The sequence below is a fragment of the Bactrocera dorsalis genome, chromosome 6, assembly GCF_023373825.1.
Source record: "Bactrocera dorsalis isolate Fly_Bdor chromosome 6, ASM2337382v1, whole genome shotgun sequence".
Classification (NCBI taxonomy): domain Eukaryota; kingdom Metazoa; phylum Arthropoda; class Insecta; order Diptera; family Tephritidae; genus Bactrocera; species Bactrocera dorsalis.
The window spans coordinates 36,367,786-36,395,098 of NC_064308.1; the positions used below are offsets into that span (position 1 = coordinate 36,367,786).

Sequence of the window (27,313 nt, forward strand, 5' to 3'; positions counted from 1 at the left end):
ATTAGCCTCCTTAACACCGCATATAAGGTTCCATCGAGCGTATTGTGTGAAAGATTAAAGCCCACCGTCAACAAACTGATTGGACCTTATCAATGTGGCTTTAGACCTGGCAAATCAACAACCGACCAGATATTCACCATGCGCCAAATCTTGGAAAAGTCCCGTGAAAGGAGAATCGACACTCAGCACCTATTCGTCGATTTCAAAGCTGCTTTCGACAGCACGAAAAGGAGCTGCCTTTACGCCGCGATGTCTGAATTTGGTATACCCGCAAAACTAATACGGCTGTGTAAACTGACGTTGAGCAACACCAAAAACTCCGTCAGGATCGGGAAGGACCTCTCCGAGCCGTTCGATACCGAACGAGGTTTCAGACATGGCGACTCCCTATCGTGCGACTTCTTCAATCTGCTGCTGGAGAAAATAGGTCGAGCTGCAGAACTTAAGCGAGCAGGTACAATCTTTTATAAGAGTGTACAGCTGCTGGCGTATGCCATTTATATTGATATCATCAGCCTCAACACCCGCGCCGTTAGCAAACTGGTCTGGCAGTGAACGAGGGCAAGAAGAAAAATATTTCCTCAAACAAACAGTCGTCGCACTCGCGACTTGGCTCTCACGTTACTGTTGACAGTCATAACTTTGAAGTCGTAGATAATTTCGTCTATCTTGGAACCAGTGTAAACACCACCAACAATGTCAGCCTATAAATCCAACGCAGCATAACTCTTGCCAACAGGTGCCACTTCGGACTGAGTAGGCAATTAAGAAGTAAAGTCCTCTCTCGACAAACAAAAACCAAACTCTATAAGTCACTCATAATTCCCGTCCTGCTATATGGTGCAGAGACCTGGACGATGACAACAACTGCTGAGTCGACGTTGCGAGTTTTCGAGAGAAAAATTCTGCGAAATATTTATGGTCCTTTGCGAGTTGGCCACGGCGAATATTGCATTCGATGGAACGATGAGCTGTACGAGATATACGACGACATGGACATAGTTCAGCGAATTAAAAGACAGCGGCTACGCTGGCTAGGTCATGTTGTCCGAATGGACGAAAACACTCCAGCTCTGAAAGTATTCGACGCTGTAGAGAGAGGAAGACCTCCCCTCCGTTGGAAAAACCAGGTGAAAAAGGATCTGGCTATGCTTGGAATATCCAATTGGAGCCACGTAACGAAAAGAAGAAACTACTGGCGCGCTGCTATTAACTCGGTTATAGTAATGAGAAATTAGGTAGGTATTGTGCTACTTGTGTTTAAATATGCTTTGGTTGCATTTTATGCTGATCAGTCAATGTGGAAGTTGGGTGACGGCGACGTCGGCAGCGATTTGGCTTGCAACGACGGCGACGACTCCTCCTCCCCTTGATTGAGCACTCTCCTGGGTGATCATGTTGGTTATTTTAACATGTTATTTTTGCTCTTTAATACAAATATTGATACAATGGTGAATAAAATTAAAGTTAATGTCGAGCCGTATATACATATTAGGGTGCTTCAAACAAATTTTTTGAATTTGTTTTTCATTCTTACCCCCTCAAATGTTAGTGATTGACAAACAAAAAGTCCTCCCTCAAACCAGGCGCTGAAGCTTAACTCTAAGGGGCCAACTTTTTTTTTAGGTTCCCATACATTTTACACAGGAATTTTCGTTTTTTCATTCAAACTAAAATTTCACCAACTAATTTTAGGTTCTCAGAATTAACCATCACATATTCATAAAGTTGGCTTTTTGTAAAATGAACGTCAATGGATTCCTGTCTTAAGAGTTCTTTTATGTTTACTGAGTTAAATTCGTTGTCTGTTATAATTTTTGTTGGCTTACCTCTAAGAGAGAGATAAAGTCTAATTTTTTCTACGATTGTGAGGCTGTTTCTATCTTCTAAGGCTAGTGCCATTGCATATTTTGAAAATTTATCAATAAAGTGATAAAACTATAGGGGTATTCAGACCAGCCTTGTTAATTCGTTAGTCGTTATTCGGTAGTTTTTTACATGTATTTTGTTTTTGTAAAATTAACAGACTACCATTTTACCGAGTAACGAACTATCCACCTGGCAAGCTTGAAAATCGTTTCGTTACTCGGTAATATCACATCAGCTGTTCTCCTGTTCCTCTGTACATCAATTTAAAGTACTTACCAGTAATAAATTTGATCTGCTCCACATAATTTTCAATTAAATGACTGACAATTTTTGATTTTGCACTTTGTTGAGGCATTTTTACTCTTTAATAAAATTGAATCAGCTGCTTCGGAATAAAATTTACTATACTACCAAGGTAGAGCAAAAAGTTTGTTCACGGTTAAGCCTTTTAACGAAGTATCAACTAACGAATTACCAAATTAACAGGTTTCGGTCTGAATACCCTTTATGTTTTTTGTTGGTGTAAACATCCATATGTATTATTTGGTTAATATCCATCGGTGTTTCGGTTAGCTTGTATTTTTTCTTAATAGGTTTTCGGTCGTATTTCGCCGTATTGCATATTTCGCAGTTATTTATATATTTTTGTATTAACTTCTTTAAGGTTGGTATCCAGCTCTCAAGTAATTGCTCAAGAAAAAAAATACATAATTTCTCCAAGTAATTTTGCAGCTGGTTACACATTGTGAATGATCCACATTAGAATAGCGCGAGAGAATAAACAAAGAAAATAAACTTTGTGTGTAATATGAATGTATGTATGTACATATGTGTATGGTAACATAAATATTTTCATTGAGATTTAAGGAATGTTGTTGATGATTGGTAGGTTTTATACAACATTTCAAAATGGAATATACTTCATAATACTGATTTCAACTAATTTAGAATGAATTTGACGATTACTTCGAATTTACTTCAAGAAACAATTGTTGATTTGATGTTGCTTCGCAAAACCAAGTTTGCCATATTCACATTTTATTGAAAAAAAAGTATTAAAAATTAGTACTAGATTTCTTTAGAGCTGCATACTGGCACAAGTAAATTTATCGCAGGAAAGTTTCTTGACCGTTTCTTAAGCGTTTTTTTATATGAAGTTTTTACGTTTCTTGAGGGCTGGATACTAAGCTTTAGATCCTTGTAGTAAATTAAGGTTTTCAGTCCTTCATAATTTCCGTTAATTTCTCCATGTCCAGTTTCGTTTTTATGATATTTCGCTATGTATCTATAAGCTTCATCTTCATTCTGCATGTCTTTTGCATGGTGCGTACATTTATAAAATTTTATTGTTCTGTTAAACAAGTCAATTAATTTCTGCTGAACTTTATTGTATTCGTGGTCCGGTAGTTTCGAATATACTCCTACTTTGCCGTTTCTTAAGAATCGCCTGAATATGTCGGGCATGTAATCTGTATTTATATCTTCTTCGCTAATAAAAATTTTATGTTTTTTTGAATGAGTAAGGATTATCTGTGTTGAAAATCTGTTAACGGCTGTTTCCAAAATACCAAAATGGTCATGCAATTCCTCTTCTTGAGAGTGGATTTTTGCCATTGTACTCATATTCTCATTTTCATGTAGGATATTAATTAAGTCAATTAAGTCAGCGGCAGTGTTGTCCTTTCCCTTGACATAACTTATGTTAATGTCGTATTCTCCTAATTTGAGGAGCCATCTCTGTAATCTAGGATTTATATCTTTTGCTTTATTTTTACAACATAGCCACTTAAACGGTTGATGGTTTGTCATGAGGTCGAATTGTCTCCCGTAGATATACGGTCTGAAATAGTTGACTGCCCAGACTATGGCTAGCAGCTCTTTTTCCGTCGCTGAGTATTTGCTTTCGTGGTCGTTTAGTGATCTGCTTGCATAGCTTATGGGGTGTCCTTCTTGTGTTAAAATAGCTTCAACTGCAAAATCACTTGCACCTGTTCTTACGGAGAAATCCGGATACTTGAGTACCGATGTGTTCGTCAAAAGTGCTTTCAATTTCTCGAACGAGTTTGTATGTTGGGGGTCACGAATGTTAATTTTAGCTTTTTTTCAAATATTTTGTTAAGCCTTGAGCCACTTTGGCGTAATCCCTTATAAATTTTTTGTAATAGCCGGTCATGCCCACAAACGATTTTATTTGTTTAACCGTTTGCGGTAACTTCAGTTCCTGTATGTTTTTTATTTTGTTCATTTTTGGTTTGATTCCTTCTGTGGTTAGTATATGGCCTAAATATTCTGTTGACTTTGCGAAGAATTTGCACTTATCTATCTGAATTTTTAAATTGTATTCTGCTAATTTGTAAAAAAATTTCTGTGTACTCATCGATATTTGTACTAAATATTAATATGTCGTCTAGATAGACAACACAGACTTTATTTATACATATATTCCCTAAGGGGGTGTAATGCAGGTCGCCTCCACGCTGGTGCATCCTGGGTAACGCTAAATGGCCTGCGGCCGACACGGCCTGACAACTCCCTGACGACGGCACTGAACTGGTTTCTTTTTAGAGTAGGTAAACTTATTTGGATCCTGTAGAACCCTGGGCTGGTGGTGGTGACACCGATCAGAAATGGCTGCTGGGCTAATGTTGCAACTGCCTCCGTCCCGTTAAAACCCTGGCAGGCCTCAGAGTACGTTCCCCCCCGTCGTCGTTAAGTTGGCGTGGTAGGTGTAAGTTGAGAGTACTCCTTCTTTAAGCTGGTCGGCTCTGAACGTATTGCCTCATAAGGGCGTACGTCAACCCTCGCCTTGGCCTCGTTACTGAGATAACCTTGGGACCAGAAAAGGCTACTACCTTCCGGGAAACGTATAGCGGCTCAGAGTTGGGACCCTTTTAGCATGGACAAGTCACCAACAAACACAAAAAACTTTGACGGAAAGACGAGGAAGGGAGATGAAGGGATGTCGAAATCGACACCCGGATTCGTTCCAGGCGCGGCTGCTGCTCCTGTGGCGACGAAACCGTCGCTGAGTAGCTGCAGCGATAGGACAAAGACCTCGGTAGTAGTCTCTTCATCAGGCGGAAGAATGGGGGGAACCGGCGCAAACCGCCGGCAAAAGAGGTAGTGAATGGTGGAGCCTTCGTGCATGGCGGAATCGCTAGCACTAGCAGAGGAACTTCTGCTAGAATTATAAAGGGATCCACAGGGGGCACTATAAGGGGAGCTTTAGCCAGGAAGCTGAAGTCGGACCGTCGACTGGTGGCAAAAATTGTAGAACGCTACGGTGGCAAGCATGCTGGTCAGGCGTCTGAGCAGCATGCAAACACGCTCGAATGGGCTAAGAACATGAGGGAGAAACCTCCCTTGGTAAGCAACCGCGAACGGGGGCTGCGCCAACTTTTAGCGAAATCGCTAAAAGCTCTGGCGCCAGAATACTTGGTGTACTTGACCGTAGCAGGGAGGACGGTGCCATCTCCCACGAAGAGTGGAAGAGAGTAGCGGCGGCTATCTCTTCAGTCTTTCTCAAGGTGGTTAAGGGAAACCCGGGGCCACCCCCAAAATGTGTAAGTGCCGGTTGGCACCATGGGCTGCACAAGCTCACAAGGTGTGCCGATGAAAGATCGGCCATCTTATATAAGGAGGCAGTATCTCAGGTGGGGGAGGTTTAGAAGGGAGCCAGACTGGAGGCCGTGGACAAAGCGGACCTTCCTCTTCGCCTTATGGCTCGCGTCTGGCTGTCAGCTGATCCACCGCAAATGAGAGTGAGGAAATCCTCAAGTACTGCAACCCCTCACTTCCTACGCACGACTGGAGGGTTATAAGGCTGGAGAGAACCGATGAACCATATCGGCAGGCATTGATAATGCTTAACGAGGAGTCCATCGGTCCTCTCAGCAAAACCAAGGGAGCCATCAGCTATGGTTTCGAAATGGTGGTGCTAAAGGTACTCCCAACGAATACCAGGGCAGCCAAGCTGCAGATGCAGGGGAGAGAGCAGACGGCGTTAGCGATGGGCAAGCGACCATGGAAAATGACCCAAACCTCTCGGACGTGGCGAGTTCTGGAGGCGGTTCGTCGATTGGCGATTCCCTCTTCAGCCTCGAACAACTGTTTGCGGAGGTGAGGGTCGATCACGACAAGAGCGCTGAACTGGCGCTCCTAGAGGAGAGTCTGAGGGATGAAATTCCTCCATATTAACCTCCAACACTCAAAGGCGGCCTCCGCCAATCTACTGCTTAGTCTGGAGCAAGACGAAGCCGATGTCGTCCTGATCCAGGAACCGTGGCTGACTAGTAGCGGGATCTCTGGCTTGAGGACGAAGAGCCATAAGCTACTGGCGACCAACGATGCAGGTAGAAACAGAGCCTGTATGCTGGTCAGAAATGAATTAACGGTATTTCTTTTACCTAATTTTAGCAATGCTGAAATGTCTGGATTATCTCTGCATATATGCCGCATGATGATGCGGTGGAACCGCCTCCCGTATTGCTAAGGAGGACCTTGGCGGAAGCGTCTCGGAATGGAGCCGACGTTATCATCGGCTCGGACGACAACTCGCGACACTCGATCTGGGCCCTATTCCACAAAACAACTTATCAACTTTTCACTTTGTACTTTGCAAATTTTTCGTCAATTTGCAAAGCTTTCTGTTCCACAGAACTATGAAATTTGATAAGTGATAAGTTGAAATTGATAAGTGTAATTTGCAAAGTCTTTGCAATTTTTATGTTCTCTTTGCAATTTCTGTTCCACGTACGTTCTCTTTTGCAAAGTGCAAAGCTTATATTGAAAAGTGTAATTCGCAAAGACTTTGCATATAATTATGCTGTTCCGTTCCACAAAAACTGTAAACTCTATTTTTGCAAAGCAAAATTTGATAAGTTTGTCAAAAATTTGCTAGGTAAATGATCGCTTTGCAAATTCATATTATCATAACTAGTCAAGCTTTCAAAATGTTAAGACGTGAGTTTTTGTTCGACAATAGTGAAGACGCGGTTAAAGCTAGAAATTATAGAGACCGAATTAATTTTTCGGGACTACAAAATTTCAATTTTAAAGAGTGCTTCCGTTTAAATCGAATCCAGGTGGATTTTCTTTTAAATAATGTTGGACAAAAATTAGAGCACAATACACAGCGCAGTCATGCTTTGTCGGCTGAAAATCAACTGCTACTGTGCCTGCATTGGCTCGGAAATGGTTGCCAGTACCATGGAGTTGCAGCCTTGCATGGTGTTGCAAAATCCACAGTTTGCAGAACCATCCATAGAGTTGTCGACATTATAATAGACGTTTTATTTCAAAAAACAGTGCGATGGCCCGATGATGTCAGTGGTATTGCTGAAAAGTTTTTTCTGATGGGTGGATTCCCTTCTGTGTGTGGTTGCGTTGATGGCACAATCATTAAAATTGATGCGCCTCCATTACACGAGGAAGGATATGTTGACCGGCATGGAAACCACTCATTGAATGTGATGATGATATGTGGGCCAGACTACACATTTTACAGTGTAAATGCAAGTTGGCCGGGCAGCGTTCATGACTCAAGGGTCCTACGGAATTCGGCTGTAAGTCAAAAATTTGACAATGGATGGAGACCATTTCCGGATGCTGTTGTTTTGGGTGATAGTGGTTATGGATTGAAAAACTGGTTGATCCCACCATTACGCCGAAATCCCAATAATCCTGCTGAAGAAGTTTTCAATCGTTGCCACAAAAAAACACGCCGCATAATTGAAAATAGTTTTGGCATTCTTAAAGAAAGATTCCCGTGTCTAAATTATTTGCGACTGAGGCCTGAGTTTGCAGGAAAGACAGTCATAGTTTGTGCCATCTTACACAATATTGCCTGTAGCATCGGAAGAAGTAGTGAAAATATGCAGCCCACTGAAGACACTGACAATGAAAGCGAGGAATTGGATGAAAATGCTGAAGAAGAAAATTATGCCCTTAATAATATAGATCAAGAGAGTGGAATGGAAAGGGTTACTTCCCTGCTACAATACTTTACCTAATGCCAACTATTATAGTATTGTTTTAAAATAAAAGTGGTGTTTTGGTCATGACTTTTTTTCCACTGCAAAAGCGTTGTATCTTATTGGGTTTAAGATTAAGGTCTCAGAGAATAAATAATAAAGGAAGTATTTTTGTATTTATACATAATTTTATTAATTTCAGAGTTTTTTTGTTTTTATCACAAATTATTTCAAAATAAAATGTTTAGAAATTAAATATACACAAATGAAAAATTGGCCTTTGGTAATCAAACCTCCTCAAATAACACACGCGATATATTTTCTGTTTCTGCCGTTGCAATTCCCAGTGTGATAGCAGAGGGTGGAAGTAGGAGCTCCCTCTCCAGTTTTAGGCATTGAAGTTTCCGGTAGTAAACCTCAACCTCAAGGAGCTCCAGCCGGCATTTTTTCTTTCTATCCAAAGTTTCACTTGGAAACTTGGTAGAGCGCTTCCTCTTTCTTGGGTTTAGAGGTGGATTGGCAATAGTTTCTTCTGAAATAGATATTCTGGAATCATTCTCAGCTGACGGTAGATTTTCTGAGTTGCCATAACTTTCTGGCAAATTCAAACCATCTACCACAGCTGAGTCTGATTCCAGAATATCGAGGATGGCCAAGTCAGCTTCATCCATTACTTTTTCCTTCCCACCTCCGGATCCAGTATTTCGGGCGTTATCCCTTTTACTCTGCAAATTAAGAAAATTAAATTTACAAAAATACAAAAAGTTTCTCGTTAAAAACCGGAAGCTCGATTTTAATTTTAAAGCCATGGTTTCTTGGGCAAATTTTCTTAGAACTCATCGTAGCTTGCGATTTTGATAACCGCTTCGTCGAAAAAAAAATTGACCCACTCTAGTACACATAGCAATTAGTAATATTTTGGTTAAACCGGTTGTTATCACCAAGAGTTGTTGATTGAGTGCACTGTTAACTCACAACAACAATGTCTATGATGACGTTTTGTTTTGTTGTTGTCAACAACATGCTTGTTAGTTATTAGCAATGCACAATATAATAATTCCAACAACAACAAATGATGCAAATATAGTTATTTGATATGTGTAGGCAATAAATTGTTGTACTTACCATTGTCCGGCTCTTCCAGAGCCCAAACAAACTGTCCCTTGCATAGGTCCATGTTTTTTGTGCTGACGCCAGTTGTAGGGATTGGGCTTTTTTTAACACATCCTCCCATGCTGCCTGTTTATCTAATTTGCTAACCTTCACAAAGAAATATATACTTAAATATGCTTGAAATTTACAATTATTTATTTAAAAAATACTTACTCTGTTGTTTTTAAAACTAGCAAATAAAATGCTTTTTTTTCTTTAATTACATTTAAAACAGCAAGTTTTTTTTTCAATTTGTATTTTGCGGCTCATTTTAACAACACATATAAAGCAATAATTAGGCTGTTCACGATAAGGTGGTTATCGGGTTATGTGATTAAGTAAACAACAACAAAATGCGGTATGACAAAACCCTTGTTTATAGATTATGTGGTTGTTTGCTTATTTCCAGTGTTAGAAAGTCGTTGAAATTTTACTAAATGGCAGCACAAAAAATAAATAAAACTAAGCGAATGGCATTTCCATTTAGATTTTCTTATTGGAAAATCTGCTATTAACAGCTGTTTTTTGTTTACAATCAGCAAATTATGCAAGATATCTGTAAATTTTATACAAAGAATTTTTGAACCCTTAAAATTCGGATTATTTAATAAGCACATACCTTCACTAAAGTGAAAAACAATGAACAGCTGTTTGTGTAAAAATAAGCAAATAACCATACAACATAGGGTGCTCACGAAGCATAGAGGTTATTCTTAATTTAATAACCACATAACCCGATAACCACCTTACCGTGAACAGCCTAAATGCAAAGTGAAAAGTGATGAGACAGAAATGCAAAGTTGATAAAACGCTTTGTGGAACCCTTTGCACACTCACTTTGCAAGAGAGTGCAAAGACTTTGCCAATAAAGCGCAAAGACTTTGCACTGAGCGGAAAGAGCGTAAAATCTTTGCCAAAATATGCTCAATGCAAAGTGAGATTCGCAAAGAATATTGTGGAACAGAAACGCTTTTCACTTTGCAGTACAATAACAATTGACAAGTGCAAAGTGAAAAGTTGATAAGTTGTTTTGTGGAATAGGGCCCTGGAGGAGCTCGGATACCAACACTAGAGGTGAGTCGCTTTTTGATTTTATTGTAAGCGAAGATCTTCGCATTTGTAATAGGGGAAATTCTCCAACTTTTGTGACCGCATGCAGGGAGGAGGTTCTCGACCTCACCCTGCCTCTCATGTGGTTGCCTCGCTGATCTCAAACTGGAGGGTCCTCGATGATCACTCATTTTCTGAACACAGGTATAACGGTTTTAGTTTAATCGGAGAAGGTCCGCCTAGGAAATCATTCAGAAATCCTAGGAACACGGACTAGGAAGGCTACCGAAGGAGGTTTCGACAAATTCTTCCACGTGCACCGGGGTGAACACATTGGGCACCGCCGATGTGGTAGACGGGTGGGTCGAAGTCTTCGGCTCAGCGTGCATTTCTGCACTAGAGAGCTCTCGTCCAATGAACTGCTTTCGACAGCACGAAAAGGAGCTGTCTCTATGCCGCGATGTCTTAATTTGGTATCCCCGCAAAACTAATACGGCTGTGTAAACTGACGTTGAGCAACACCAAAAGCTCCGCCAGGATCGGAAAGGACCTCTCTGAGCCGTTCGATACCAAACGAGATTTCAGACAAGGCGACTCCTATCGTGCGACTTCTTCAATCTGCTGCTGGAGAAAATTATTCGAGCTGCAGAACTTAATCGAGCAGGTACAATCTTTTATAAGAGTGTACAGCTGCTGGCGTATGCCGATGATATTGATATCATCAGCCTCAACACCCGCGTCGTTAGTTCTGATTCCAATCCAATTGGCGCCACGTAGCGAAGAGAAGAAACGACTGGCACGCTGTTGTTGACTCGGCTATAATCGCATAAGCGGTGTCTACGCCAGTAAAGAAGAAGAAGAAGTTTATTTAATTTTCTACGTTTATAATGAGAGAAAATGTTGTCCATCAATCAACGAGGTGGTAGATCCGATATCTACTAGGCATTTTATTTTGTTGTAACCAATGGTTAGTTCGACTATCGGTAATTCTGATTGTGACACTGCAATGGAAAATTTGATTCTTGGAAATGATCAACTTCCATAGGTTGTACTTGATTTTTACTGTAGCGTTCCGGCTGGTGTTGTCGGTTTTGTCCTGAGTTTCTGTTTTGCCTAATGCTATTATTGGAGTTGAACCATTGCCTATCGTTTTGTCTAGTTACGCCTGATTCAAGGCGATTAGCAAAATTTCTGCTCCTCGACGTATTGGTGTATCTATTATTATTGGGCTTTCTATTGGTGTTGAGATTGTCTCTTATGTCATTAGTATTATTATTGTTATTATTATTCTTATTATAATTATTATTGTAAAAATAATGCCTTGTACCGTTGTTGTTACAGTTTATTAAGCCTGTTTCTTCTAGAGTGTAGTAAGCTAATCTAAGCGAATTTATATTTCTCCCATACACTATTGAAGATAAGTGTGGCGAAATGTTGCTCAAAAGTGTTTTTAAAATAAGAGACTCATTAATGTTTATGGAGAACTCTAATGGTTTCTCCGAATCTTCGTTATACTTAGCGTTCATTTTATCTAGTATGTTTCTTAATTTGTAATTATATTGACTTACGTTATCGATATTGCTCGATGAAGGAGTTGATTATACGTTTCTCGAACTCCAAAGTTCTTGATCAGTTCCAGTTTAATTTCATTCCCCTTTGCCTCCTCGCTCAGGGTCTGGATAACCCGGAGTGCATCCCCCTGTATTTTTGTTTTGACGTGCCTCTCCAGGATGTATTTCTGTATTACTGTGTTCTCGATGAATAGAGGAAGTACCAAGCCAACCTCCCGTAGGAATGATGCTAAGTCATTCTCCCCATTTCCGAAGTATGGGCGGATTCTCGCCGCTTCTTTGATTAGCTCCGTGACCGGGAGTTGTTGTTCTAGGTTGTTAATTTTTTCGAATATTTTAAACTGATTTGCTACTGAGTTTTTTTTTTGTTTTTTTTTTTCACTTAATGTCTTAAATTGATTTGTAAAAGAGTTTGTTTTTATATATTTATTTTTTTCAGTTAATATCTTAAATTGATTTGTAAAAGAGATTGTTTTTATTTATTGTTTTCACTTAATATCTTAAATTGATTTATAAAAGAGTTTGTTTTTATTTATTTATTTTTTCACTTAATATCTTAAATTGATTTGTAAAAGAGTTTGTGTTTATTTATTAATTTTTCTCACTTAATATTCTTTAGATTATTTTTCGATAAGCGTTAGAACTGTGGTTCCGTACAATTCTTTGGAGTTGTACGCCGTCCGACTGCGCAAGTAATGAGAAATGTGATTAAAACAACCGTACACTTCAGTGTCCAAATTATTTCTAAACTTTTATTGAATAAAACTGAAATTTCTTAGTCTAATTCTTCATTTACAAAATTTGTTTAGTTGGCATTTCATAATGTAGAGCATTATTGCAATTTTCGTAACATGACTACCGTAGGAAAGAGATATGCAAAAATGTGAAATTAGGTAGGTATTGTGTTACTTGTGTTTAAATATGCTTTGGTTGCATTTTACGCTTTGGTTACTTTTATGCTGACCAGTCAATGTGGAAGTTAGGTGACGGCGTCGTCGGCAGCGATTTGGCTTGGAACGACGGCGACGTAACTCGTAAACGGTGTCTACGCTAATTAAGAACAAGAAGATTTGTAATAGCTTCCTTTCTCGATTCATGTGTTAATATTGCTGGGGATACGACTATCTTTCTTTTTCTTTTCTGATAACTTGAGTTGTAAGCAGATTGTGCAGTTGCTAAGGAGGGCCCTGAAAGAGACGAGACAGAGGGGAACTAACAAAAGAATTGGCTCGGATGCAAACTCGAGGCTATGCTGTTCTAGTAGCATGTGGGTGCTTTATATGATTTGCTATATATCAGAAAAAAAGAAGACTAAGAGAGTTTCAAGGAAGTATTTCTGTGAAAGTATAGAACGGTGCCTTCTTCTTCATTGGCGTAGGTTCCGCTAATGCAGTTATAGCCGAGCTAACAACAGCGCTATAGTCGTTTCTTTTCGAAAGTGCCGCCAATTGGAGATTCAAAGCGAAGCCAGGTCCTTCTGCTCTTTCCAACAGATAAAAAGACTTCCTTTGCTTCTCCCGGCGGGTACTGCGTCGAATACTTTCAGAGCTGGAGTTGTACAAATGAGCATCCTCCCCCGACCTCAACACACACACCACATCGATTCACACTTGCATCACAAACACACGCAACCTTCACCACACCACACCTCATCGATTTAAACTTACATCACTAACACGCAATCTTCACCACACCACACCACACTTATAACCCACATTCTACACGAGAACGACACACACCAACACCCATACTTACACACATATGCTGAATAGGATATTCAGCACCAACGGGTATAAAGAAGGACCGATTACCAGATTCAGGTCAGTTCGTTCTACGACATTAGCAGGGATCGGTCACCTCTATCCGCCGCCATTCCTTTTGCGATATCAACCGCGTTATTATATAGTGAATTGTAATCAAGATTATATTAATTTTCTTTCTAAGGCACAGTGCTTATATACGGCCATAAAGCCTTGTGCGAATAAAAGCGAGACCAACCGTTTTTTTTGATATTTGAGTGCTTTTTTGAGTATTTGGTAAAGTGAAAAAAAATATTATATACAAGGTGAGTGCACTTTTCTAACATGGTCCTTCGAGCCATACAGAAAGGCACATTGGTAAATACTCGTACAAGCAATTAAAAAGTGAAGTGCAGTGACAAAAAACAAAAAATTAAAAAAAAAAAGTGCGTGGAGTCCCTACGCGCGGATGAAGTTATACTTCTTAGTGATTTTCAGAAATGCATATCATTTTGTATGAAAGAAAACTAGAAAACTTAAATTCACATTTTATAAATTTATTATGCACATAAAATGAAGAATAAAGCAATCTCTAAATGAAGGAATTTTGACTCGGAAAGTAGTTCCGTCTCTTCGTTGCGGAAGAGAATATGCAGCGTAATCATCTCTCTTTTGTTCTTCGCCAATTTGGCTGCCGGATTGACTTGTGAAGATCAATTTTTTGTTGGTGACATATTCATATGTGTACGCATATGTATGTTTGTATGCTTGTGATTTATTTTTTCGGCAATGTATGCAAATATATGTACATATTTTTCTTACTAATAGAAATTAAAATAAAGAAAAATACTTATTTTTATAGTATACGATGTTAAAAGCAAAAAATTAAAAATTTATTCTGTCGGGAATCGAACCTGGGACCTGTGTTAGCATCTTGACTTTCCAAGCGCTTACCACCAACACCACCATTGACAATTAGGTTGCACTGACTTAAGTATGATGTGGTTATGAATGCAAGAAACATACGATGGTTCTAATAATTTTGTTTAAGTATAGAATATACCTACTTTGTAGAACATTTGCTTTCGCAATAAATTTATCACAGCAATACATATGCATAATATGTATATACATATACATAACATTGCTGTGATGCCCTGAGAAGTATAGTCTTAATAAATTTATTTTTAATTTTTTGCTTACTAATAGAAATTAAATTTATCACAGCAATATTATGTATGTTTATGTATATTGCTGTGATAAATTTATTTTCTATTAGTAAGAAAAAAATATTTATTAGTATAGATTTCAAAAAGCACAGAAATGATTCTGTGAATTTATTCATTAAAATCGCCACTCAGAAGTCATTTTATCCCTTGTAAGCGAGCGATTTTCTTAAATCTCACGCTCCCAGATAAAACCATATACCTCGTCCTCGTGGGTCAGTTTCAAAAACCACAGAAATGATTCTGTGTGATTCTGAAAGGCCAACGCAGAGTATTTCAACCAAAACATACGTAAAATAGTTGAGAATTCGCAGAAATGAAAGACAAACGAAAGAAAAAGAAGTATAACTTCAATAATGCACAAGCATACAAACATACATATGCGCACACATGTGAATATGTCACCAACCAAAAATTGAAACATTGTTCTACAAAAACAACAACATTGTGTTGTGTTGTTGTGTCGGCCGAGCTGTGCCGAAAGAAACGAACAAACGATCGCCGATTGTCACCGCTTCGCTTGCTGCTCGCACATCTTCGCAGACAAGTTTGCGTTACATTCATATGGATGGAGCGAGGTTGCGCAACTTTGCGTTACTTTTATATGGAAGGTTGCGCAACCAGAATCTATCGCAACCTTTTCCGGCGTCGTATAAGAAGTATAACTTCAAAAAAAATGTATATATATTAAAATATAGAAAATAGTTATATATATGCACATATGTACAAAACATACGTATAAAGAAACAGTGTGATACAACAACACAAAAAAAGTGAAATTGAAAGTGTAGTCACCCACCAAAGAACCAAATAAAAGTGCAGTGAAGCATATACGAGTACAAGTGCAAAAACAAAAGAAAAAAGGAAAAAACGAAACAGTGAAAACTAATATAAAACCCCCAACGTCAAAAACAACACAAGAATTAAAAATTAATTAACTAAAAATTTTCTACTAACAAAATAAAAACGGGCGCGAAACTTAAAAGTCATTTTAAATTAATATATAATAAAACTAAAACTAAAAGAGACACCAACACAGCGGAACAGGAGCGGCTATCGACTCAGCAACAGTAGGACAACAGAAAACACACACTCACCCGATTCTGCCGATTCTGGCATACTTATGTATAAATACATCTCCCCATAACCCTTGAGGGAAATCAAAGTGAGTGTATCCATTCCACATTTGATTTATATAATTGTATATAATATAAGTATGTATATATGTATGTATAGTTGCGCCAACGGTCAACAGCATAAAACCGATAGCTTCTAAATCCGTTTAATAAAAACGGTTAGTGAAAGCTCGGCGGTAAATTCAGTTACCGATATAATCGCAGAGCAAAACGTTACATAGTATATATATATATGTATCCTCAATATACATATATATGTATAACCAAATTAATTATTATTTGCTCTTAAAACTTCCTTCGTGTATACAATACACACAATCCATAAAACAATAAAAAATATAAAATATATTTATTCAAGTATTTACTTGCTAATTATTCTGGTAATACCGCTTCGGCTTAGTAACTGTGAGAGGGATCGCTTCTAAAGAAGTAAGCAAAGGCAGAAATAAGAATAAAACATAAAAAGAACAAATACAAACATACATATATACATATTCGCAAACGAAATATACATACATATATAACCAAAATTTTATAAATACATACATATATATAGCGCTTTTAGCGCATATTTCTTACCGCGAATACATAGACGCGAAATATTATACAAGTATATTGCCGAAAACTTTCGAATGTTGTATACCTATAAACATAGGATACAAGAAATTAAATAAACTGTGCGAAAAATCAACATTGGTTGAAAAAATTAAAAATTGCAAACTAAGTACCTTTGTACATACATTCAAATATAAAAAGTCCAATTTGGCGATTTCCGAGCATTTTCTTGTTCCTTGTCAAACAAAAACAAGCATAAGTGCACATATTTCATTTAACGCATATTATATGCACATAACATCCACACGGATAAAACCATAAAAAATATTTTTCCGATAAAAAAAAAAGCATGTAAATACGCGAGCGATAAAGCGATAACGCATGCCTAAATTCTTATTTATTGAAAAGAGCTTTCGGTTATACATATTTTAATAATCCAATTTTTCGGAAATAAAAAACTCTTATTTACTAAAAAGAGTTTTCGGGAACAAATTTTTCTATTATAATAAAATATACTTATATTTTATTAACTCAAATTTTTCTGAATGAGCACAGATTCAAAAGAATCTAAAGTAGAGTTCTTAAGAATTCCGAAAATGATTAATGACGATAAAAGCCCATGTACACCTGCTGAAGCTACACGCTCTAAGCAAGGTGCTACAAAGCAAAAAAGGGGGAGGGACATTTCTTATATTAAATTCATTTCGAAGAGTGACAGCTTGATTAAATACTGCACTCGATTTGCATCTTCACCAATTCAGGACAACTCTGAATCGGTACTAGAAATAAAAAACAAATCTATTGACAATTTTTGGACACGCCTCCAAGCTGCATACGACGCAATAGTAGAAACTGATGATTCAGATCTACCTGAAAATTTTAAATCCTCGGCTTATGCCAAATACGAAAACTGCTTAGACCGCTATGAAGATACAAAAGCAATGATATCAGATCAATTAAAGCTTATAAAGTCAATTTCACCTACTCCCCACAGTAGAGTAGAGTTACCACAATTGCAAGCCCAAGAGGCAAGTTCAGGCATTCATCTCAAAGTGCCAGCGTGTGATACGGAAATATTTCATGGAGGTTATGAACAATTGCCGTCCTTCCGGGACATGTTTACAGCCGTGTACATAAACCATCGAAAATTATCACAAGCGCAAAAACTGTATCACCTCCGATACAAAACTAAAGGTCAAGCAGTTCGCATTGAATGACGACAATTTTAATTTAGCTTGGGAAGCTTTAAGACAAAGATATGAAAATGAGAGAATATTAGTTGACAAGCAAGTAACGATACTTATGAACTTGCCTAAAACTCAAAGAGAAACCAGTGAAGAATTCATGAAACTAGAATCCACTGTGTCAAATTGTTTGTCGGTTCTATCGACACAAAATATTCCCACTCACAATTGGGATCCTATTCTGGTAAACATTTGTACCGCCGCACTACCAGAAAAATCATTACTTTTGTGGGAGCAATCGCTCTCATCAAGAAGAAAATGCCCAACGTGGCAGCAGATGAAAGATTTCTTAACTACCCAGTACGAAATTGCGGAAAGGGTAGACAAAAAAGTAGTCAGAACTAAAAACGTTCAAAAAGATCTAAATCGAAGCTTCAATAAACCCCAAGTCGGAAGCAACAATCATTTAAACAGAAGCTTTTTCAAAGCACAATCGTTCACATCTGAACAAAATAAATTTCTGGAGGGCATAAGTTAAAAGCTTGCGAGAAATTTAAAAAATTAAATGTCAATGAAAGGAACAACTTTGTCAGGTCAAAAAGACTCTGTACAAACTGCTTGCCCCACTCACACAATCTTAATACTTGCGAAAGCAAATTTAATTGCGTATACTGCCAGAAAGGGCATCATTCTATGTTACGTCTCAATAACTTTCCCAATACATCTCACAGCAGGGCTTTTTAAAAAAAAACCACGGGTTTAGTTGCAACAGCAACTCCCGAAACAAAAGAAAATTGCCAAGAGACACCATGTTGTTCAAAGGCATTAAAAACTCAAACGCTACACAGCGAAACTCATAGTAGAGTACTACTACCCATAGCGGTTGTCTCCATCGAACATCGAGGAGAACTGTTCAAACTAAGAGCCCTAATAGACCAAGGATCGCAACGATCATTCATGGCGTCTAGGGCACAAAATAGGCTAAAACTGCCGACAAAACATGCCAACTATGAAATTACGGGAATGGGCGGACGAGTAGTACAAAACTCAAGTAAAATCTGCCCCATTACCCTAATTTCCCCCAAGCGGATAAGCGCATTCAAGCAAATGCTATTGTCTTACCGCAACTAACAAACATGCTTCCAAGCTATCAAATAAATAGCAAGCATTGGGATAAAATTTCACACCTAACACTGGTAGATTCCAACTGCAACACGCCAGCTCAGATAGACATCCTAATAGGCAGCGACCTTATACCGCAAATCATATTAGAAGGTGTTGAAAAAATTTCGAAAACACTACTGGCGCAAAATACCACTTTCGGATGGGTCCTAAGTGAACTAGTTGCGGAACCAGTCACAGCCATGACAACTCAAGTTAAGGAAATCTCAAACGGGTACCTCAATTCACAATTGAGAATATTTTGGGAGTTAGAAGAACTCCTCCCCATTCCAATTACAACACCTGAAGATCAGTATTGTGCAGACTTTTACAAAGCCACAACTACTCGATCAGATAATGGTCGGTATGTCGTACGACTACCAATAAAACAACAATTTCCAGACACACTCGCCTTAGGTCACTCTCGCACCTCTGCAATACAGCAGTTTCTAAGTATGGAGAAAAACCTACTTAGAAAAGGTGAGCTTGAGCAAGTTTATGATGGTGTCGTGGAAGAATGCCTTCATTTAGATGACATGGAGGAAGTAAGCCCATGTGAAAAAATCATAAGAGGCAAATATTACTCTTTCTACTTGCCACATCATGCAGTAGTAAAGCCTGAGAAGAAAACAACAAAAGTTCGAGTTGTCTTCAATGCATCACGATCCACGAGCTCGGGTAATTCCCTAAATGATATTCTATTTACGGGACCCACACTCCAACCAGATTTAATGCTCCTCATATTGAACTGGCGTATATACAAATACGTATTCAATGGGGATGTCGAAAAGATGTACCGACAAATACTGGTTCATAAAAATGATCAAGATTTTCAGCGGATTATTTTCCGAAAATCTGCCAATAGTCCAATACGCGACTTTAAATTGAAAACAGTTACCTTTGGCGTAAACTGTGCCCCATATCTAGCCATTCGTACACTACACGAACTGGCAGAAGACACAAAGCCAGAATTTCCACTGGCCACACAAGTCTTAAAAACGCAAACGTATGTAGACGATATCCTGTCTGGAAGCCACAGTCTTCCACAAGCATACGAGGCCTTATCACATGTAATAAATGCCCTCAATACCGCAGGGTTTCCTTGAAAAAATATTACAGCCAATCACCCAAATATTTTAAAAAATATTCCTAAAGACCATTTGTTGGATACTAATTTCCTTATATTTGAAAAGGAAAGTACAACAAAAACACTAGGCATCCAATGGAATGCGATATCGGACCAGTTTTCATACACAAAACGCCAAATTCTCTCCTCGGTGGCAAAACTTTTTGACCCCGCAGGATGGCTTTCGCCAATTATGATACAAGCGAAAATCCTGACCCAAGAATTATGGCTAGACGGAACCGACTGGGACGAACAAGTGAAACCTCTTCGGTTAGAAAAATGGTCCCAGTTGGCTAATAATTTGAACGACATCTCGAAGATACAAATTCCACGGTGGGTAAACTATTCGCCCGAATACAAAGTGGAACTACACGGCTTCTGCGACGCCTCTGAAAAGGCATATTGTGCCACTATATATGTGCGTACACAAAGCGATGTCCGAACTACAAGCCACGTATTAGCGGCAAAAGCAAAAGTTGCGCCTCTAAAAACGCTAAGTCTCCCACGACTTGAACTCTGTGGCGCTCTGCTACTAGCAAAGCTAGCTTAAATGGTGCAAACACACTTAAATATGGCGAAATACAGATTATATTTATGGTACGATTCCGAGATAGTTCTAGCCTGGTTGGAAAAACCACCACATGCGTGGAAAACTTATATTTCTAACCGAACATATGAAATACTTGACCTAGTAGGATCAGCCACTTGGCGTCACGTAGCCAGTGCTGACAATCCTGCTGATTTAGGTACAAGAGGATGCAAACCTCTGCATCTCGCCACCTCCACCCTCTGGTGGAATGACCCCCGATGGTTAACAGAATCTCCCAATTTTTGGCCACAATCGCCCATGCGCAACATACTTGCCCCAGAAAGTCGTAAAATCGACACTTATCATGCAACACTGGATGATACCGACATCCTCGAACGATTTTCATCGTTCCCCCGAGCCCTCCGGGTAGTTGCCTATATGCTAAAGTTTTTAGAGCGGCTTAAACTTTAGGAGGATGGAGTCATATGTAGAAGTTCACGCAAGTGAGGAAAGTTCTCTGATCGCCATTCACTTGGGAGTGGCCAGAAACGATTCTTTTTCATATGACTCAAGCAGCTCACGACTTCCGGTCTTTGACCAAGTATCCTCTGGGTAGCCTAAGAACATCCGTTTGAAGGCGAGCTAACGTGAGAAGGCGAAATATCCCCTACATAGGGTTGTGCGCTGGGTTTGGGACCCGCCACGTAAAAAACAACGCCAGCGAATAGCAACAACCAGCCTCGGATGAGAGACCCCCCTTTTGATGACGACCATGGAAAACGAAATAAGGACTACGAATTGAGGGCATGCACCTGGAATGTCCGGTCCCTTAATTGGGAAGGTGCCGCTGCCCAGCTGGTTGATGTCCTCGTGAAAATAAAGGCTGACATCACCGCCGTCCAAGAAATGCGATGGACGGGACAAGGACAAAGACGAGTAGGTCCTTGTGGCATTTACTACAGTGGCCATATAAAGGAGCGCAAGTTTGGTGTTGGATTCTTGGTGGGAGAGAGACTCCGTCGCCGAGTACTATCATTCACTCCGGTGAATGAACGTCTAGCCACAATCCGCATCAAAGCGAGGTTCTTCAACATATCGCTGATTTGCGCCCACGCCCCGACGGAAGAGAAGGACGATGTGACCAAAGATGACTTTTATGAGCGCCTGGAGTTCGCTTATGAGCTGCCCCCGCCACGATGTCAAAATCGTGCTTGGCGACTTCAACGCCAGGGTGGGCAAAGAAGGTATCTTTGGCACTACGGTCGGTAAATTCAGCCTCCACGAGGAAACATCCCCAAATGGGTTGAGGCTGATCGACTTCGCCGGGGCCCGAAATATGGTTATCTGTAGTACTAGATTCCAGCATAAGAAGATTCACCAAGCTACCTGGCTGTCTCCGGATCGAAAAACTACCAACCAGATCGATCATGTTGTGATAGACGGAAGACACGTCTCCAGTGTTTTAGATGTGCGTGCGCTCCGAGGTCCTAACATCGACTCGGACCACTATCTTGTTGCAGCTTAGATTCGCACCCGCCTCTGTGCAGCAAAAAACGCACGCCAACAAACACAAGGAAGGTTCGACGTCGAGAAGCTGCAATCACAACAGACAGCCGAGCGATTTTCTACTCGGCTTGCACTCCTGCTCTCTGAGAGCACTCGTCAACAACTCGGTATAAGGGAACTGTGGGACGGCATTTCAAACTCCTTACGTACAGCTGCAACCGAAACCATTGGTTTTCGGAAGGTGCAAAGGAACAGCTGGTACGACGAGGAGTGCCGTGTCGCAGCGGAGAGAAAACAGGCTGCCTACCTCGCAACGTTACGATCGACCACAACACGTGCGGGATGGGATAGATACCGAGAGTTGAAGAGGGAAGCGAGACGCATTTGTAGACAGAAAAAGAAAGAGGCCGAAATGCGTGAGTACGAAGAGCTTGATAAGCTGGCCGACAGGGGTAATGCTCGAAAATTCTACCAAAAGATGCGGCGGCTTACAGAAGGTTTCAAGACCGGAGCATACTCATGTAGAACCCCCCAAGGTGATTTAGTCACCGATGCCCAGAGCATACTTAAATTATGGAGGGAACACTTCTCCAGCCTGCTGAATGGCAGTGAACACACAACGCCAGGAGAAGACGAACCCGATTCCCCAATCGATGACGATGGAAAAGGCGTTCCATTGCCCGACCAAGAAGAAGTTCGAATAGCAATTACCCACCTGAAGAACAACAAAGCGGCGGGGGCGGATGGATTGCCAGCCGAGCTATTCAAACACGGCGGCGAAGAACTGATAAGGAGCATGCATCAGCTTCTTAGTAAAATATGGTCGGACGAAAGCATGCCCAACGATTGGAATTTAAGTGTTCTATGCCCAATCCATAAAAAAGGAGACCCCACAATCTGCGCCAACTACCGTGGGATTAGCCTCCTTAATATCGCGTATAAGGTTCTATCGAGCATATTGTGTGAAAGATTAAAGCCCACCGTCAACAAACTGATTGGACCTTATCAGTGTGGCTTCAGACCTGGTAAATCAACAACCGACCAGATATTCACCATGCGCCAAATCTTGGAAAAGACCCGTGTAAGGAGAATCGACACACATCACCTCTTCGTCGATTTTAAAGCTGCTTTCGACAGTACGAAAAGGAGCTGCCTTTATGCCGCAATGTCTGAATTTGGTATCCCCGCAAAACTAATACGGCTGTGTAAACTGACATTGAGCGGGACCAAAAGCTCCGTCAGGATCGGGAAGGACCTCTCCGAGCCGTTCGATACCAAACGAGGTTTCAGACAAGGCGACTCCCTATCGTGCGATTTCTTCAATCTGCTGCTGGAGAAAATAGTTCGAGCTGCGGAACTTAATCGAGCAGGTACAATCTTTTATAAGAGTGTACAGCTGCTGGCGTATGCCGATGATATTGATATCATCGGTCTCAACACCCGCGCCGTTAGTTCTGCTTTCTCCAGACTGAACAAGGAAGCAACGCAAATGGGTCTGGCAGTGAACGAGGGCAAGACGAAATATCTCCTGTCATCAAACAAACAGTCGTCGCACTCGCGACTTGGCACTCACGTCACTGTTGACAGTCATAACTTTGAAGTTGTAGATAATTTCGTCTATCTTGGAACCAGCGTAAACACCACCAACAATGTCAGCTTTGAAATCCAACGCAGGATAACTCTTGCCAACAGGTGCTACTTCGGACTAAGTAGGCAATTGAGAAGCAAAGTCCTCTCTCGACGAACAAAAACCACTCTATAAGTCACTCATAATACCCGTCCTGTTATATGGTGCAGAGGCTTGGGCGATGACAACATCTGATGAGTCGACGTTGCGAGTTTTCGAGAGAAAAGTTCTGCGAAAGATTTATGGTCCTTTGCGCGTTGGCCACGGCGAATATCGCATTCGATGGAACGATGAGCTGTACGAGATATACGGCGACATTGACATAGTTCAGCGAATTAAAAGACAGCGGCTACGCTGGCTAGGTCATGTTGTCCGAATGGACGAAAACACTCCAGCTCTGAAAGTATTCGACGCTGTACCCGCCGGGGGAAGCAGAGGAAGAGGAAGACCTCCACTCCGTTGGAAGGACCAAGTGGAGAAGGACCTGGCTTCGCTTGGAATATCCAATTGGCGCCACGTAGCGAACAGAAGAAACGACTGGCGCGCTGTTGTTGACTCGGCTATAATCGCGTAAGCGGTGTCTGCGCCAGTAAAGAAGAAGAAGAAACTTTAAGTTAAAGGAGCAACTTATTTCCATTGCGATAAATTGACGCACCAAGACAGACAAAAGGCAAAGGTCGCTCTTATCGCATCAACCCAAACGCGCTATTTCAGCCGCGACATAGAATTACTAAGAAAATCAAAGCCTATTGATAAAAAGAGCTCACTCTTAGTTCTAAACCCATTTCTAGATACGAAGGGTTTACTTCGTGCGAATGGTCGGCTTGCTAATTCAAGCCTAACGTACAATGAACGCCACCCTATAATCATACCAGAGAGGTGTCCGTTTGCCACTTTATTTATTAGATATATCCACATACTAATGCTCCACGCCGTACATCGCCTAATGCAACATATGGCCCGCCAAGAGCTGTACATACCCCGACTGAAGCCCCAAATAAAGAAGTGCATTTTCATGTGCAAAATCTGCACTATGCATAAGCAGAAAATGCGATCGCAGATTATGGCAGCACTTCCATCTGAACGCTGCAATTTTGCTCTGCCTTTCACCACTACAGGTGTAGATTTTGCTGGGCCTTTTATGATAAAGGCATCCATGCTAAGGTCTCCTACCCTCATGAAAGGCTATGTGGCTGTTTTTGTTTGTTTCACGACAAAAGCAGTACACCTTGAGCTATGTACGAATCTGACGACGGAGACTTTTCTGGCGGCTTTTGCTCGTTTCGTCGGACGACGAGGCGTTCCATCAAAAACATGAACGATAATGGTAAAACTTTTATCGGAGGTAAAGAGCTACCGAAAAACAGTTTGTGGACTTCACAAAACAAGTTTCACCGGACATTGTCCAAAAATACGCTCCCCAAGGTATCAATTGGCAGTTTATCCCCCCAAGCGCCCCTCACATGGGTGGCTTATGGGAGTCAGCTGTAAAAAGCTTCAAATCACATTTTAAGAAGCTAGCGGGCAACTATAAATTCAATTATGAAGAATTCACGACCTTGTTAACTAGAATTGAAGCCGTTCTCAACTCACGGCCTCTCGCAGCTCTCTCGCAAGATCCCTCAGAGTTCACGGCACTAACTCCCGGCCACTTTCTTAAAGGAGCGCCCATCCTGGCCACACCTGAGCCAGGCGTGGAGACGCTCTCCTTATTAAACAGATGGGAACGAATTAAAATTCTCCATCATGAGTTCAGTCGCCGATGGAAAGATGATTATTTAAAGGACCTCCACAGAAGGTACCGATGGAAAACAACAGAAAATGCGCCTAAGCTTGGAGATTGTGTCTTGATCAATGACGATTATCTCCCCTCACCGAATGGCGGCTTGGCCGCATAGAGAAGCTCTTCTACGGCTCCGACGGTCATATTCGCGTAGTCGATCTCCGCACTCAAACGGGAACACTAACCAGGCCGCTCGTCAAGCTATGCTTTTTGCCAACCGCCGATAAAACCGAAAAGTAAACGGAAAATAACGTAACCGTATTTAATAAACAAAGAAACGGAAAATGAATAATGATAAAATGCTCCAATGTCAATAACTAGCAACAAAAACCAAGAGAAGGGAGTCGATCCACATGACGACTCACTCGTGCCACATTTCGTGGCACCAATGCCTATATGAATATATATATGTATGTATATATTAATTAAAATAAAATCTTTTAACAGATAACAATGGATGCTGAGATGCCAACTGCGCCCACGCCCACAATACGTTCGGCAGTTACTGTTCCGCGCTCGAAGACTACACCGGTCGCAGCGCCGCGAACCACCATAGCCCCCGCAGCTCCCCGAGCAGTTTCAACGGCTCCACAAAACGACACGCGATCAACGGCTCCGGAACCACCTCAACTCGAATGCGCCCTATGTCGCCGTCGTCAGGATGACTCCTCAGCAACGCCAGCAGGTCGCTCAGGCACATGGACATTGCCTGAAGAGTGCACAACGGGCTACCAGTGTCAAGTATGTATGCGTCACCACCATACTCTACTACACCGCACTGGCGTACTCGATGGCGGACGTCATGATGCTCCTCGCAGCCGTAATGCCATCAGAAGACCCAAGCGATCGCAACCACGCAGGCCAGCATACCCTACGGAGGACTCACGGTCCTGGCGTCACCGCAATCCTCCACCGAACCGGAGGCGCCAGCCAATGCCGCAATCGCGCCGTTCCACAGGCCTCAGCAACGTGGTAGCCACGTTACAACGGCTTCAGAGGCTACTAGGCTAGATACTCGCCTAGGGGGGCCAGGATGTACAAATGAGCATCCTCCCCCGACCTCAACACACACACCACATCGATTCACACTTGCATCACTAACACGCAACTTTCACCACACCACACCTCATCGATTCAAACTTACATCACTAACACGCAATCTTCACCACACCACATCACACTTATAACCAACATTCTACACGAGAACGACACACACCAAACCCATACTTACACACATATGCTGAATAGGATGGGATAAAGAAGGACCGATTACCAGATTCAGGTCAGTTCGTTCTACGACATTAGCAGCGATCGGTTACCTCTATCCGCCGCCATAACTTTTGCGAAATCATGCGCGTTATTATATAGTGAATTGTAATCAAGATTAAATTAATTTTCTTTCTAAGGCACAGTGCTTATATACGGCCATAAAGCCTTGTGCGAATAAAAGCGAGACCAACCGTTTTTTTGCGATATTTGAGTGCGTTTTTGAGTATTTGATAAAGTGAAAAAAAATATTATATACAAGGTGAGTGCACTTTTCTAACAGGAGTGTTTTGGTCCATTCGGACGACATGAACTTTTCGCAGAACTTTTCTCTCGAAAACTTGTAACGTCGACTCATCGTCCATATAGCAGGACGGAAATAATGAGTGACTTATAGAGTTTGGTTTTGTTCGTCGAGAGAGGACTTTACTTTTCACTTTACTCAATGCGAAGTAGCACTTTTTAACAAGAGTTATTCTGCGTTGGATTTCGAGGCTGACCTTATTGTTGGTGTTGATACTGCTTCCAAGATAGACGATATTATCTACGGCTTCGAAGTTATGAATGTCAGCAGTGACGTGGGAGATTTGCTGGGAGTGCGACGACTGTTTGTTCGATGACAGGAGATATTTCGACTTGCCCTCGTTTACTACCAGACTCGTCTCGCTGCCTTATCCATTCTGGAGAAAGCAGACCGAACGGCGCAGGTGATATCAATATCATCGGAATACGCCAGCAGCTGTACACTCGTCCAGAAGATGGTACCTTCTCTGTTTTGTTCTGCAGCTTGAATTATTTCCCCTTTTTTGTGGATTGAGCACAGCGCACTTAGTTGTCAACTATGTTTCCGTCCGACCATGT

The 27,313-nt window shown here is 40.9% G+C and overlaps 1 protein-coding gene and 1 pseudogene across 1 annotated transcript in view; one reads left to right on the forward strand and one right to left on the reverse strand.

The window, feature by feature from the left end:
- Positions 1–27,313, forward strand: part of LOC125779336 (uncharacterized) — a 331,687-nt gene that overhangs the window by 103,030 nt on the left and 201,344 nt on the right. The window lies entirely within an intron of this gene.
- LOC125779848 (small nucleolar RNA U3) lies at positions 14,706–14,835 on the reverse strand (annotated as a pseudogene).